Genomic DNA, 14,585 nt, shown 5'->3' with positions numbered 1-14,585 from the left:
GGTGTGTGGGAAGGAAGATGTGATGTATGAGATGGCTCTTTGAGGATGGCTGGTCTTTCCCAGAGAGTAGGCATGTTTCCAGTGCTCTGCTGCAGAGGGACTTGTCCCCTGGAGGCACAGTCACCCCTGCTCTGTGGGATTGCAGGTTGGGCTCCATTGTTCAGCTGCTTCTTCTCTCACCTTGCGACTGTGCCCGGTCACACCAAAGGAGGACTGAATCCTGATGGGCCAAGCTGTGTTCCTGACTGCCACCACTTTCATTCGTCCTTGCTCTGCAGTCCCCCAAGTTCTCAGGCTCACTCTGGGGACTTGACACTGGGTGATCTTTCTCTGCCTACCAGCTGTCTGAGAATTCTGTTCCCCTACAGGTTTCTGTGGGGAGACTTCAGTTACAGACTGTCACTCTAGCAATGTGGATTTAGCATGTGCTTCCCAGGTGGGGAGATCTGTTCAGCTTCTGTTCAGCTTCACGAAGGCAAGATTTTTGTCTCCTTTTTTTCATTCGAAATTAGAGCAGTCCAATTGCCACTGTATTTCAGGTAGATCCGTCCTGGAAGATCAGAGTTATTAAAGTCAGAGTCTCAATGTATTTTGAGAAGAAGATATCCTGAATCTCAAGGCAAGTTGAAAGTGAGGACTTAGTTTTACTGATTTATAATCAGACCTGGAAAGAAATACAGTATTAGGGAATATCACTTCCCATCAGGATCCAGGGCTCTGCACCACCATGTTTCTCTACAGAAAATTTAATGATATAAGGACAAGGCCACCTCATTCCTGGAAGTGCAAACTGTGAGTTTATAGTATTTTCCAGAGAGCTCATGTACTTGCAAGAGCTTCAAAGGCACACCCACAGAGAAGAAGAGACTGGTGTACCATGGTCTTGGCATGACTTGGCATCCAGGACAGAGGCTGCTCATACAGAAGTAGCTCTCTTCAGGAAACAAGTTTTGTTAATAATTATTTCTTGTTTTATTCAGCATATGTGATCTTGATGTCAGGTATCCATCTATATAGGCAGCAAAACTAATGTTTGACCAGTGTAGCACCTAAAAAACCCCTAAACATAATCTGAAGATCACCAAATAATTAGAGCTGCTCATTTCCCCCCAAAACCCTTAAATAAATGTAGGAACAAGTGGAAACAAGGATTGGACCCACACACAGATTTGGTTTTGGACCATCAAGACAAGAAAGTTAATTTTTTTTATTCTACTAGCTGGGAAGGGAAGGTGTACACGCAGAAGGACAAGGACTGTGTGAAATAGCATTGTCAGAAACAGTGCTTTTAAGTAAAAGAACAGCTCATGACAGTGTCTATGATTATTCTGACTCAAGTCTGCAAGGCAAGAGGCCTAGCAGAGCAAAACAACGTAAGAAATAGGTCTTATGTTTTCGAGCCAAGAACTCCCTGTGCACTCACAACCTTGTTGTGGTAAAGATAGCGTAGGGTGGGGTACCCCTCATCCAGCCTTCATGTGACCAAAAGCAATACAGCTGGTCCAAGCTAACCATTGGTGTTTCCTCTCCACTCCCTGGAGAAAGAGTTCTCTCTGGTGCCTAAAATAAATGGGATGAATTGTACATCATAGGTGCCTGCCTTTTCCCACCAGTTTACAACAAAGTGAGAAGAATCCACTCTGCAATACAGGAGCAATTGCTTGTGGACTGCAAGATTTCAGGTCATCAGAGAGGTTATTAAAAAAACAGTCAAGCCCAGAGACACATCTTCAGTCGTCAAAGCTCTTGGGCTTTCTTGGGAAATTACTTTAATGCTTGCAGGGGAATGACACAGGCTCCTGGTAAATGAAAATACTGCAAGAGATTGGGAGGCAGGCACAAAGGTATATACAGTGGAATCCAACAAAAAGACAGGCTGAAAATATCTGACCGGTGTCTCTGAAAAACATTTGCGGTCATGAACTGCCACAGCTGTTGCCGGAGGAAAAGAAAGAGCTGCCCTGTGTGTGTGGCTGAAGTACACAAAGCCCTGCTGGGACTGGGAGGAAGTGTGACTGCAGATGAGTAGGGGGCTCTTGGTCATGCACAGAGCAGTGGGGGCTGCCACCCCTTCCACAGCACTCAGCCAGCTCAATTCCCAGAGCACCTGCCTGCTCCTTGCAGGCACTGCTGGGCCAGAGCAGAAGATTGGAAAAAATTTTTATATGGAAATGAAATACCATAAAACTGGCCTGCTGCCAGTGGACAAACACAGGTCATTGGTAAGAAAACCTCTGAAATGTATGTATATACATAAAGTATTAGCCTTCTTTAGTGTGCTTATTGGACTGGAAATTATAGTCTCTATCAGTCTATACATTAGCTAGTGTACACGATGTAAACAGCTGAGTAAAGCAGATGGAATATAACATTAGTCAGTTTTCCAAAAGGACATATCGTTCTCTTCCCGAAATTCCTCAGCCAGGCACCTAATAATGAGGACACTTAAAAACTCATATAGATCCAAACTCGCTTGTTAGAACTTCAGAAATTCATCTATTACTGAATCTTTAACTGTAAAGTGCAGTTCGTCTCTTGCAATTGTGTGTCCTTCCTACCAATTTTGGGTTTTTGCACCAGTCTTAATTGTCTCAGAATCTGACGATGAATTCGGGTGTAAACAGGAAACTCCTTTGTAGCATGTTGAAATAGTCTCACATTCTTGACAAGAAGTGAAGGCCCTCTCTTTCTCACTCTTTTCACTGATTTGTCATCTATTGAATAGTGCCACAAGAGCTTCACTTACATGTACATAAGTTTCATAGAAATGCACATCTTAAATACTTTGTGGGTAATGAGGCTTTGCCAGTGTTTCTGTCTTGTGGGTCCTGAATGGTATTTTTTAAAGCAGTAGAGGTCCTGCTCTTCCTTGGTTACTGAGAATTCAGTTATCCATCTGCTAAGCTGTGGGATAAATGAATCATCCTGTTTGCTTGCTTTGGCTCCCAAACGTGCTTCGTCATAAGTGCTAAGGAGGCCAAGCTATGACTGGAAATAGCTGATACTGTTTGTTTACTTGAAAAAACCCCTCTCGAGTAACTTGTAGCTTTCAAGTTGGAGACAGCACTGAACAAAGTAATTAAACGGTATCATTACATGTACCCTCAATGTATTACTACCACTCTTTTTGCTTTGACTGGGCCTCACCTTTGCTGATCTTCAACCAGTTTGAGAACACTCCAGAGGAGACAGTGGGCAAGCCATGGTGGTTTCTTAGTGCTGATCATTATAACTCTGCTAGACCGTGGACACTGGGGACTAGGGCCTCCTTCTTATCAGAGAACCACAGAACGATTTGGGTTGGAATGGGCCTCAAAGATCAACTAGTTCCAATACCCCTGCCACAGGCAGGGACACTTTCCACTTGAAGGCTGCTCAAAGCTCCATCCAACCTGGCCTTGAACACTTTCAGGGTTGGGGAATCCACAGCTTCTCTGGGCAACCTGTTCCAGTGTCTCACCACCCTCCCAGTAAAGAATTTCTACCTTATGTCAAATCTAACCCTACTGTCTTTCAATTTAAAAGACATCCCCCTTGCCTTGTCACTACACACCCTTCTCAAGAGTCACTCTCTAGCTTTCTTATGGGCCCCCTTCTTGTGCGTAGAGAAGAGCTATCAGCTCAGGGAAAAAACAGGTGCCCTGTCTTTGGTCATAGCTGATGAGTCGCTTATTAGATTAATCTAAGCCAGTAAAATACAGGAGAAATCACAATAGTGAAAGAGCTGAGATTCACCTCTCCACCCAAGAATGGCAGAACTCTATGACTGATTGCTTCTTGATAGGAAACACAATACAAGGGTTTTTAAAATTATTACTATTATAATGTTAAATGGCACTGTTTAGAAATATGGATTGCTTGGGAGAACATAAATATGAGTGGAAGACTGTGGCTTCTCATGGGTAAAGCTGTGAAGTGCTGCCAGGACAGCTGGGGAATAGAGATCTTGTGAGAATAGGCAACATGAGCTTATTCTGTGCCTGGAAAGGCAATGACAGGTCATGATAACTTCACACAAGTTCATCCAAAGGGAGAGTGAAAAAGTAAGGGCATGTAATTCTTTCCAGTAATGAAGGAGGTGTGAATAAGAAATGCATAACCAAAATTAGGTTGGCCTCTAATCACTGCAGCAGTGAGGTCCTGAAAGAGCATCTCAGCAGGAGTAATATGTAGGAAAAGAAAATCTTTCAAACTTGGAGTGGGTACAGCTATGAAAAGGATTTGATGTGTGTGACAGCAGGGGGTCTTCCTGCACAGCTGAATCATGTCCTCTGACTTTGTGCTCTTTACTTCCATTGAAAAAGGGCTGGGCAGCTGAAGATAAAAAATGCCATCCAAGAGTTTAATTAGTTGGTTATTATTATTTCCTCAGTTAAATCTCCAGTGCCCATAGTTACAGACCTTACAAGCTTGTAAGGTCTAGAAGATCAAAAGAATTAAACACTGAACACAATTGCTGGATATGTCTTTGTAGACATGTCCAAAGTCCTGGTCTGTTTTTAACCTCTGCCGGAAGATGCCAGTTGCCCCTGGAAAACAGTCGTTAATCAGAGCAGGCTTTCATGGTGGAGACAGCAAATAGTCTCTAAACAAAACTGTGTTGTGAGAGTTAATTTAGCTCTTCATATGACCCAAGTGCCTGTATTATGCAAAGAGGAGGAGAAAGAGGCCCTTAAATGCTGCTAGATCCTTTTGCACTCATTGTCTTGAATGGTACTCCCTGCTTGTCTATTTTACTTTTTAATGGCTACTTCTGTGTTATACACTCTTGGCCATGCACTGGGAACCATGATGGAGCAATGTTGCCCCAGAGAGGAACCCAGGAGCTTCCTGGCCTAGGCCAGCAGGATCTCTCAGACTGCAAGCAAACAGAGGAGTGATGTCTCTGCCATGAATGTCAGGTCGCTGGAGGCAAGCAGCAAAGGGTGCAGTAATGATAAGTGGCAGTGGCATCCATCTCCCAGCTCTGGAAGAGTTCTTTAGGACATAGAAACCAGCTGCTGAGACATGACTGCTGGAGGCTTGACAGAAATATTTTATACCTTATGGGATTACATTTCAGGATCACTGCCTGTTTCTGTATACGGGCTTTTCTTAACTTTAATTATAAAAGCAGAATTCACCCAAATGAAATCCCCTCATCTCTCCTTAAATCAGTAACTCAAGTTTTTCGCTGTGTACGCAATATGGGACACACTGACTGTGCAAGGCAGTCTGAGACTGTGTATATGTCGGTCACCAACTTTGCAATTTAGACTTAATGCTTGTCATATGTAGCATTTGCTTTCATTCTGTTTCTTTTTGATTAAGAAAACTAATCAAATCCTACTTTTACAATGAGTCTTAAAAGTGGATCATGGAGCTTTAATCTTGTTATTCTTCAAGACAACATATGATGCAATGCTTAGAGGAGGTCTGAGCATGCCATAACTCGTTTGCATGAACAAGACATAATTTTCAGAGAATATCCAAAGTTTCTCTAGATCAAGCTTCAACACTACTTTTTTTTTCCCTATTTCCTTTAATTTATTAGGTTTGTAGCATACATTCCAGCAAAGTGGATGTAAGAGGACTAACTGTACAATGAACCTGGTCAGGGTGGTGGGATGGGAGACAGAGGAAAGAGACAAGTCTCAGTGTAGCTCACCTGTGAGCAGTAGTCTTTCTGCTTCCTCAGGACGCCCTGTCTACCTCTTACACCAGTGGTACATCTCCACCTCTGTGGCATAGCACTCTCCTCGATTCAGGCTATTTTCTTTGGTCAGCAAAGTCCCAGGTGATGTACAGGAAACTGAGTGCCCCAGGCCCAGCTGTTCTTCCTGTGTGGGTATTTGGATGCAGTTACCTTGACCTTAGTTCCTAACACAAGGACGTTTTCCTCAGGGTAAAGCCAGCTCAGGTTGGCTCATGAGCTGAGAGCCTTTTACTCTTGCCATATATCTAACTTGAAATTGGGCATGTAATTAGTTTTTTTTAGCCCAACAAAAATTTGTCACTAACTCATGGGTGCTTGCTGTCTTTCAACGTTTCCATGTGAATAAAACTTTAATGCATGAAATCAGAGACCATGAAATATTTGTGCATTACAATAAAATAATATGAGCTGAGGCATTTGTAATGGTGTTTTTTAAATGGAGATGTTGATAACATTGCATTTTCAAACTCCTGCATTTATCATGTTATTTAAACACTGTAAGAATGATGGCTATATGTTCACATAGGAAAACTAAATTTAGGTTGTGAAAATAAATGCCAGACTCCTAATAAAACACAGTAGGTTGTTAAGAAGTGACTAACATAGATGCAGCTTTTTTCTTTTTGCATGAGCTTATCCTTTTAGGACAACTAGGTAATTAGTGTGCAGGTTTTAGCTGAAGAAAAGGGCAATTTTAAAGTCAGCACAGTTAATTTTTGCCGCATGTGATTTGTTTGCTCACTTTTTGACCTCTTTATTGAAAAGTTTTTGACTTTTCTTACATTTTTATCAGGGACATAGCAGACAGATTAAACCCAACACAAGAGCTTAGATATATTAATTTGGCATGCCGTTAGTATGAGAGACATGTGCATCCCTCTAAAGTATTTTAGACTTCTCTAGCTTACTATTAAATAGTTTAATACAGTCTATATCTATAGAAAAAAATTTCTAGTGAACTTAAGTTATTTATTTGTTTCTCACAGGCCTGAAATTCCATTTCACAACATCACAAATGCTTGGGTTTCCTGAACTCACTGCTGAAACCTTGTGGCTCTCCAGTTTAAAAGCAGGATCTAAAATTCTGTTTTTCAAAGCTACATTCACTCTATGGGATCTATGCTCCTACATGTCATAATGAATACACACAAGTGCAGGATGGAAGGAAAAAAAGAAGGTGTCCAAGAGTTCTTCTAATTTGCATCTACATGAAACCTACTTTTTTTTTTCAACAGAATGACTCTAATACTACTGCAGAAAAAGAAAGAAAAATCCCTCAGCAAAGCTTTCTTACAGTATTCAAAACTATTGTTTATCTGCAATGTTTGTGTTTATAAGGGACATTAACAACCAATTCACTCAGCAATACATGCAGATAACCTTCTTTGACCAGTAATTCAAAGTTTCTTTGCTGCTTAACTTGGAAGACAAAATATAATGATCCAGCTGGTTGTCAAAGGCTTGGCATAGCATTACTAATGGGTAGTTAGTTTAAGTGACTTGTTTGTCATTTCAAGGGAGATTTGTGACAGGTCTAAGTATGAAATTTTATTCTCAAAAGCAATGTCCACATCCTTAAAGAAGAGTCTTCTCGTACTCCAAACCCTGCTTCATCCCTTACTAGCTTACAGCTTTTACAGTGAATGAGAAAGGAGCACTCCCATGAACAACCTCCTGTGTGGTTCAGGCCTGATTAATTTCCATGGTTTGGGCCATCATGTGGTCTCCAAGGTGAAAAAAGACTATAAAGCATGATGTATTTGAAGCATTTGTCTAAATGTGTCTCAATCCTTAATTCTTAAATTACACAATTTCAGAAGACTTGATTTCGCAATCTCATTTATATTCTTCAAACACATTTTTTTATGTGTATGTGTTCCTAAAATAGCTTTTAGTTTATTAAAAATCACAGTGGTTAAGTTGAATTGTTAGTTAAGCCAGGCCTGGCTGGAGTCAAAGGGATGCAGGATGTCAGTTAGAAAAATAGTATTGCAGTGTAATGTGGGTGGACATGGAAAAATACTGCCATTCAAAATTAGGCATTATGGTGTTATTTCTACCATTTGCCTCTTGCGTGACTGTCTCTTCCACTGATCCTGACCCTTCCACCACTGTTCATTAGTCCTCACTTCGATACACTTGTGACTGCATCCAGTCTCAGTCTTCACCCTGACATTTTTTGCATCTCTCCTTCCTGTTTTTGGGCTAGCTGTGTCTTGCAATTTGGCTATGAGGAAATAAAATATGAAATTGTGTCATATGTTCTCACTCAGTGTCTCTGTACTGCTTTCCTGGCTTCAATTGTGAAGGGAAGCTTTTCCACAAACATCTGCCAGATGATGACTGCCTGAATTGGAAAATAGCTCCTTGGTTCCCATAAAGAGGTACTTTTCCTTCCTTGGCTGAGAACAAACCTATACTTTTTCTGGAAAGGCATAAGCTAATGCTGAAGGCCACTGCATTCTCAAGTTGTTTTTTTAAATAAAGTATTAAGCACTTTGCATCTTAGCTTGCATCCTTCTACACTTGAATATACAGCATGTCTCTGTACATACAAAGAGGAGAGGTTATGTTTGGCTTTGAAATATATTCTGTCATGCACCTCTCAAGACAGAGGTCATCTGCCATTCTCCATTCCGACTTTCAACAGGCCAGCCAGACCTATGGCCTGAAGCATAATATTTTTCTTTAAATGTGAACACTGTCTCTCTGAACTTATAGCGTGCCTGAGTTCTGCATATCTAATGCCTTGGTCTGTAGATCCAAGACAACTACAACTCCACCTCCTAATTTCTAGCATTTTCTAACTCATCAGGTCTAATTCTTTAAGCCTGAAAATTTCCTAAGTGCCTGCAGCTGGATACTGATACATGCAAAGAAATGTGTGTTTATAGAGCGATGTGCTGTTAGAGCTATGCTGAAATTCAGGCTTCTGCAGAGAGATAGATATTTGGCACCAAGGGGCAGCCTGAAAAGCTGAACCTTGTCACAGCCACAGCTCCCCTGGGAAAGACCAGATATAAGCTGTTTTTTAGAGCAAGGGAGCTGAAACTTCACCTTGGGAGAATGTCACTGTGTGCCAGGCTGCCCTTGCCTGTTTCAGGCAGAGGACAGGGGAGGAGTGTCTGCTCCTGTGACTGGCACGGTTTGCTGCTTCTGATGAGTGACTAATGTAGGAAGCAGGCATGTCCCAGAGAGAAGGGAGTGGAGCTCTCCAGCCCTGTCTGTCTTTCTTTCCCCTGGATTGTTTTGGCTGTTTCCTGGAGTGCATCTTCCTCCCTGGAAAGTGAAGAATTTAGGGAGGATGTAGAAGACCCTTTCTAGGTCTCCTTTTCCAGTACTTCATGTGAAGCAATAAAGTAATTGTGCCTAGTTCTGTCTGTTAGCTTTTTGAGTTCTATTAATTCAGAGTATTTATAAATAGCCATGGCCATTGATCCTAGTTCTCACCCATGCAACAACTTTTGCACTTGAAACTCTTCAGATAGCACCTTATACAAGCTTGTTGGCCCTTACTTACCTTAAAGCCTTCCTTTGCACTGAGACTGTCTGATGGTTTTGTCAATTTTGTCAGGAGTGGGCAGCTCTTCCATACTTCTTTTTATTCCATATCAAAGCCTCAGATTTCCTTCCAAATGGATACTAGGCTAATTGCACACTTTTGGATCAAAGATTTTTCCAGTCTCCTGCAATTTGTGGTACTGATTTGCTTATATTATTCCTGATACATAATAACACAATTAGAGAAAATGGAAGAAAAGGGGGAAATATACTTTGTTTTAGTGAACTTCCTGCTCACAGGTTGTGTCAGAAAGATAAGTGAGTTCCACATAAAAAAAGTCTTTCAAAATAAATGTAAAAAACCCAAAGCTGTAGTAGTTAATATCCTCTTTAAAACAAATATTTGATGTTTCATTACTTCAAATAAAATGTTTCTTTTGAATTGATTCTATTATATACATCTACATGCCATAAAACTACTAAATATATGTATATATTTATTTATATAAGATATAATTTATCTCTATATCTTTATCTCATATTGTTTCTCACTTTATTCTGCAGTTTCTTATATCCTTTTCATTGCAATCTGACTGGTTAATATAATAACCAGATTATGATAGGATGCTGATTTATACAGGTACAGGAGAGGATATGGAAAGGAACACAACAGGTTTTTGGCTGCACAGTCTGATTGTCTATGTTTCTTCTGAAGTTCAGAAAAAGATGGAAGACAGACTACTTTGATAGTTCTAGTTAAAAATAAACATTTGAATATAATCAGTATCACAGTTAAGACAGAGTTAAGGATTTGTCAGTACTGGAGATCTGAACTATTCAATTATCTATTGGGAAAGAAACAGAGGACACAGATGATTCAGCAAGTTATGGGAATGTGTTAGTGGCAACTTTTTATTGCAGAGGCAGAGGAATTAATAGATAAGTGACAGTAATTAAATCTGTTTGAAATTCAATTCAGACAGAAATGTAAATTACATGAGACTACAAAACAATAGCGTTCTAAACAAAGGAAGGAAGCCTCAAATCAATGTAGAAGAGTATCTTTGGAAGATATTTCAAAGAGTAACTACGGAACAAGAACACATACAAGAGACAAAAAGTTGATTAAAAACCAGATGTATTTGCCAAGAACAAAATATGCCTTATCACTTCTGTTTCCTCTTTCCCAGTATAATTGGCTCAGTGTTAGAGAGGGAGCAGTAGTATATCTCAGATTTAGCAAGGGGTTTGAGGAGTGCCATAAGTAAGCTTGGGAAATGTGGTGGAGATGATGGGAATGTAAAGGCTGATGCTCAGCTAGTTGAAAAACTACTCATGGAGTAGTCAATAATGGGTTTCTGTGAAATGAGTGATATTTCAAAGCAATGCTGCAAATTTAATTCCTTGAAATTGCTTGACTCTTAACTGTTCTAATCATTTAGGTTAACAATGTTGGTGCTGGACCAAGGAATAGTTTCATGAATTTATACTTCAGATTGTGGTAGGAAAGGGCAGAAGCACAGTGAAGACAAACAGCAAAGGTCAAAGTGGATCTGGTGGTATTGTGGGGTGGTGATACATGATGATAAATCCAAGAAAGAAAACACTAGAAAAAAGAATTAGTGGCATTTGAGGAACTGATTAGGCAATATCAGCTCTGCAAGGTATACAGAAAACAAAAGCAGCCAGAAATTGAGTTGGTCAATAATTCAAAGCAGTTGCAACAAAGACAATTTGTTCTGGCATGCAGTAACAGGATTCTGGTTCATAAGGCATGAGAGGTACTTATTCCACTCTATCCTTATTGGGAAGACTTTATCTGGCATCTAAACTTTGCAAAGTTTGAAAATCACATTTTGAGAAAGATGCACATAGATTGGAGAGAGTCCAGAACAGAGATCCAAGAAGAAGATTTTTTGAAAATATGATTTATCTGGAACAAATTTAAACAACCAAGTTTGTTTAAATTAAAGAAGACTAATGGACTACTGGTAACACGGTAACAGATCTCCAGAATGGAAAGAAGATAGCAAACAATTGTTTTCTGCATTCACTGGATTAGGCCAAGGAGTAATCTCTTCAGTTTTGCATGGGAAAATAGATATTTATGTACTAGGGAAAGCTAGTTTTACATTAGGGAAACTGCAGTTGAAGAAGGGGTTTTGAGTTTAAGGACATAAATAGACTATGATGGGGGGAGGTTGTGTGCTGTTTGTGGCTGGAATGGAGTTAATTTTCTTCATAGGAGCTAATATGGGCCTGTATTTTGGATTTGTGACCATGCAGTGTTGTTAATACAGGGTTGTTTTAGCTATTGCTGAACAGTACTTACACACCATCAAGATCTTTTTTGCCCCTCATACCACCCCACCAGTGAGGAGACTGATGTCTTGGTTTAAAGACAAGTATTGGGGCAGGAACTCCATTGAACTCCTCTTTTTATTCCTCACCAATATAGAGAGACAAAATATGAGAAGATATAAGTGAAAAAAATAACAATTTACTCACAAGGAAATAGCAGGAACCACAAAGATACAAAGGAAATGGCTTTCCACAAAAGAGAGGAATTCACCAACCCATGTGGCCCCAGGGAACAAAGGGAAATAAAATGGCAGAGGCTTCTTCCTGCCAACCACCCCCCTCTGCCCAACTGAACAAAAGAAACAACAGGAAACAGGGGAAAAAGCAAAAAAACAAGAAAAGTGTGTCATTCACAAGAAGTTATACTATTAAACTGCCCACTCTACGTCACTCAATCAAGTTCAGGTCTTGACTGTAGCAGCGGTGTTAGTCCGGAAACATCTTTGTTGTCTACAACGTGTTGCCTCCAGCACCATGTGTTCCCCTGCTTGGTTTTGCTGGGCTTCAGGCAGTGGTGATCTGGCAGTCCCAGCACTGCCAGGGGTTCCCAGCAGTTTTTAAAGAGACAGTTCCTCCAAAAATGTTGGAAAAGAGAATAAAATACAAAAAAAACCCCACCTTCCTGTAACTATTATAACTGGGGCTGCACAAGAAGTTGGGAGGGATACAGATGGGACAGCTGACCCTAACTGACCAGAGAGATATCCCATACCATATGGCATCATGCTCAGCATATAAAGTCTGGGGAAAGAAGAAGAAAGTGTGGGACACATTCAGAGTGATGGTGTTTATAATCCCAAGTCACCACTACGTGTGATGTATCCTGGCTTTCCTGAAGATGGTTGGATGCCTGCGTACTGATGAGAAGTGGGGAATGAATTTCTTGTTCTGCTTTGCCGGTGTAATTTACCTATTAAAATTTCTTTATCTCAGCCCACACATTTTCTCACTTTGACTTTTCTGAGTTTCTTTTCCATCTCACCAGGGTTGGAAGAAGTAAGCGAGTTGTCAGATGGGGTTTAGACCGTGACAAGGGTACTATGAAATCTTTATGGATATGTTAAATATCCCCTGAATGTTATAGATCTACCAGCATACTTCACGACAAAAGCACAGACTAGATGCCCTTGTGACATCCCTTCAAGCTACATCCCAGCTTTCACCTTCAAGGTCCTGTGCAAGGGTTTGTGGAGTTGTTCCCTCTTCCTGCAAGTAGCAATGTGCCCATCCATCAGTTTAACATGCTTCTGTCTGTAGTTCCAAGGGCTTTATGAGAGTTTTTATGGGCTAACCTTTTCCTTGTGTGCACCACAGTGGAGAAAATATTTCTTTTTTACCCCATTAAACCACTGGAGCTTTTCCTGGAGCATGCTGGAAACATTCCTTAATAAGAAAAACTTAAGTGAGCAAATATCAGACTCATCGTGCAAGGGAGAGCGGAGTCCCTTCCAGCAGCTCAGATTTTCCCTTTACTTCTGTCCAGGGACAGACATGTGGTTTAACTTCTTGACAGAAATATCAGGCCTGCTTTTGATTCTCTGAGGTTGAGTTTCATTGCTGAATGTTTCAGCTTAGTATGGCATAAAATTGGAGAAGGTTTTTTTGGAAGTCTTCAGTGACATTTACAAATAGCAGGATGCAAAATTCACCTTAACAGCTCTTCCGCATGCTGCCTTTCTAGGTCTGTGGACACAGATACACATTTTATGTAAACATACAGTTCAACTTTAGCTCAGGTTCACAGATGAACTAACAATATAGTTATCTAATTAGCTTTGTGATTTTGCATTTCCAAAAGAATGTAAAAATATTTATTAAACTTTTTATCTTTCTAAGCTTTCCCCCTGTATTATTTGTTTTAACCAGGAAAACAATGCAGTTTCTTTACTTCACTGTTTGATTTTTGGGTGATTTGCACGATGGTTCTTTGGTTGCAGGAATTTGGATGACAGCAGCTAGGTAACAAACAGGTCAGATTATTCAAATTGACACTTGTGTTGATCATGCAGTCTGTAAAAGTTGCTCGAGGCTTTTCTATTGAATTTTGGTTCTGATTGCACTCTGGTGATTTTGTAACATATCTCAAAAAGTACATTTGCATTTTCCGTAACAGGTACTGTAAAACCCTTATAATACCTTGGAAGACATTAAAAAGGAAATAAAAACTGTTTCAAAAAAGTAGATTTATAGTTCAGAACTATAAGGTCACAGCTAATGTGCAGCCTCCTACTATTTATTTGTCATAAGAAAAATCAATGCTAATCAGATCATTGCAGAAACTTTTCATAATAAAAGTAATTGTAAAGCAAATTCCTTTAATAAAACTACTGCTCACCTTTTTAATTTATTTTGTTCAGTTGATTTATGAGACTTTTACATGCAAAAATTAAAAACCAGCTGTAAGTAAATCAAGTTATGTTCTAGGGATAAAACCAATTACAATGGGATTAAGAAGAATAATTTTTCCTTCCCTTGCCTCCACTCTTCCAGCACAGTCAAGTGATAGAGGTTGCCCTGTGGTTAGAAAGCTGCAAATGGTACAAACCATGACCTGTTGCCTGCACGTGGAGAGAAATGCTGTGTCTACAACTGACCCACTGGAATGAAAGGTTGCAAGAAGCTGTTCTGGAAAACCCTTGTAATGGTAAAACAGGAGATGGACCCTCTAGGAAGAGCAAAACCTCCTCTCATTTGCACACACTTATCTGCACATACCTTGCTGAACGTACCATAAATGTACCAGCAGCAAGTACGTGGCTTGGCATCCAGCCAGGTTGGATTACATAGGGCTGAAATTCCTGTAAGGATTAGTTAAAGGCTGGGTAAAATTTGCTGTGATTAGCAACCAAGTGTGATGTAAAGAACAAGGTCTGAGAGCACTGAGCAGCTTTTGATTGAGCAATGCAGATAGCAGTGGAGTGTGCTGGGAAAGAGCCCAGAGTTTTCATCAAGTTTTCCCTTAAAAAAACATAGAAATGTGACATAAGATATCATGCAGAGAGGTTGTTCAGTAATAATTTGGCTGAAA

The sequence above is a fragment of the Pithys albifrons genome, chromosome 1 (genome assembly GCF_047495875.1).
Source record: "Pithys albifrons albifrons isolate INPA30051 chromosome 1, PitAlb_v1, whole genome shotgun sequence".
Classification (NCBI taxonomy): Eukaryota; Metazoa; Chordata; class Aves; order Passeriformes; family Thamnophilidae; genus Pithys; species Pithys albifrons.
The sequence above is the reverse complement of the archived record's forward strand: the minus strand, read 5'-3'. Positions refer to the sequence as shown.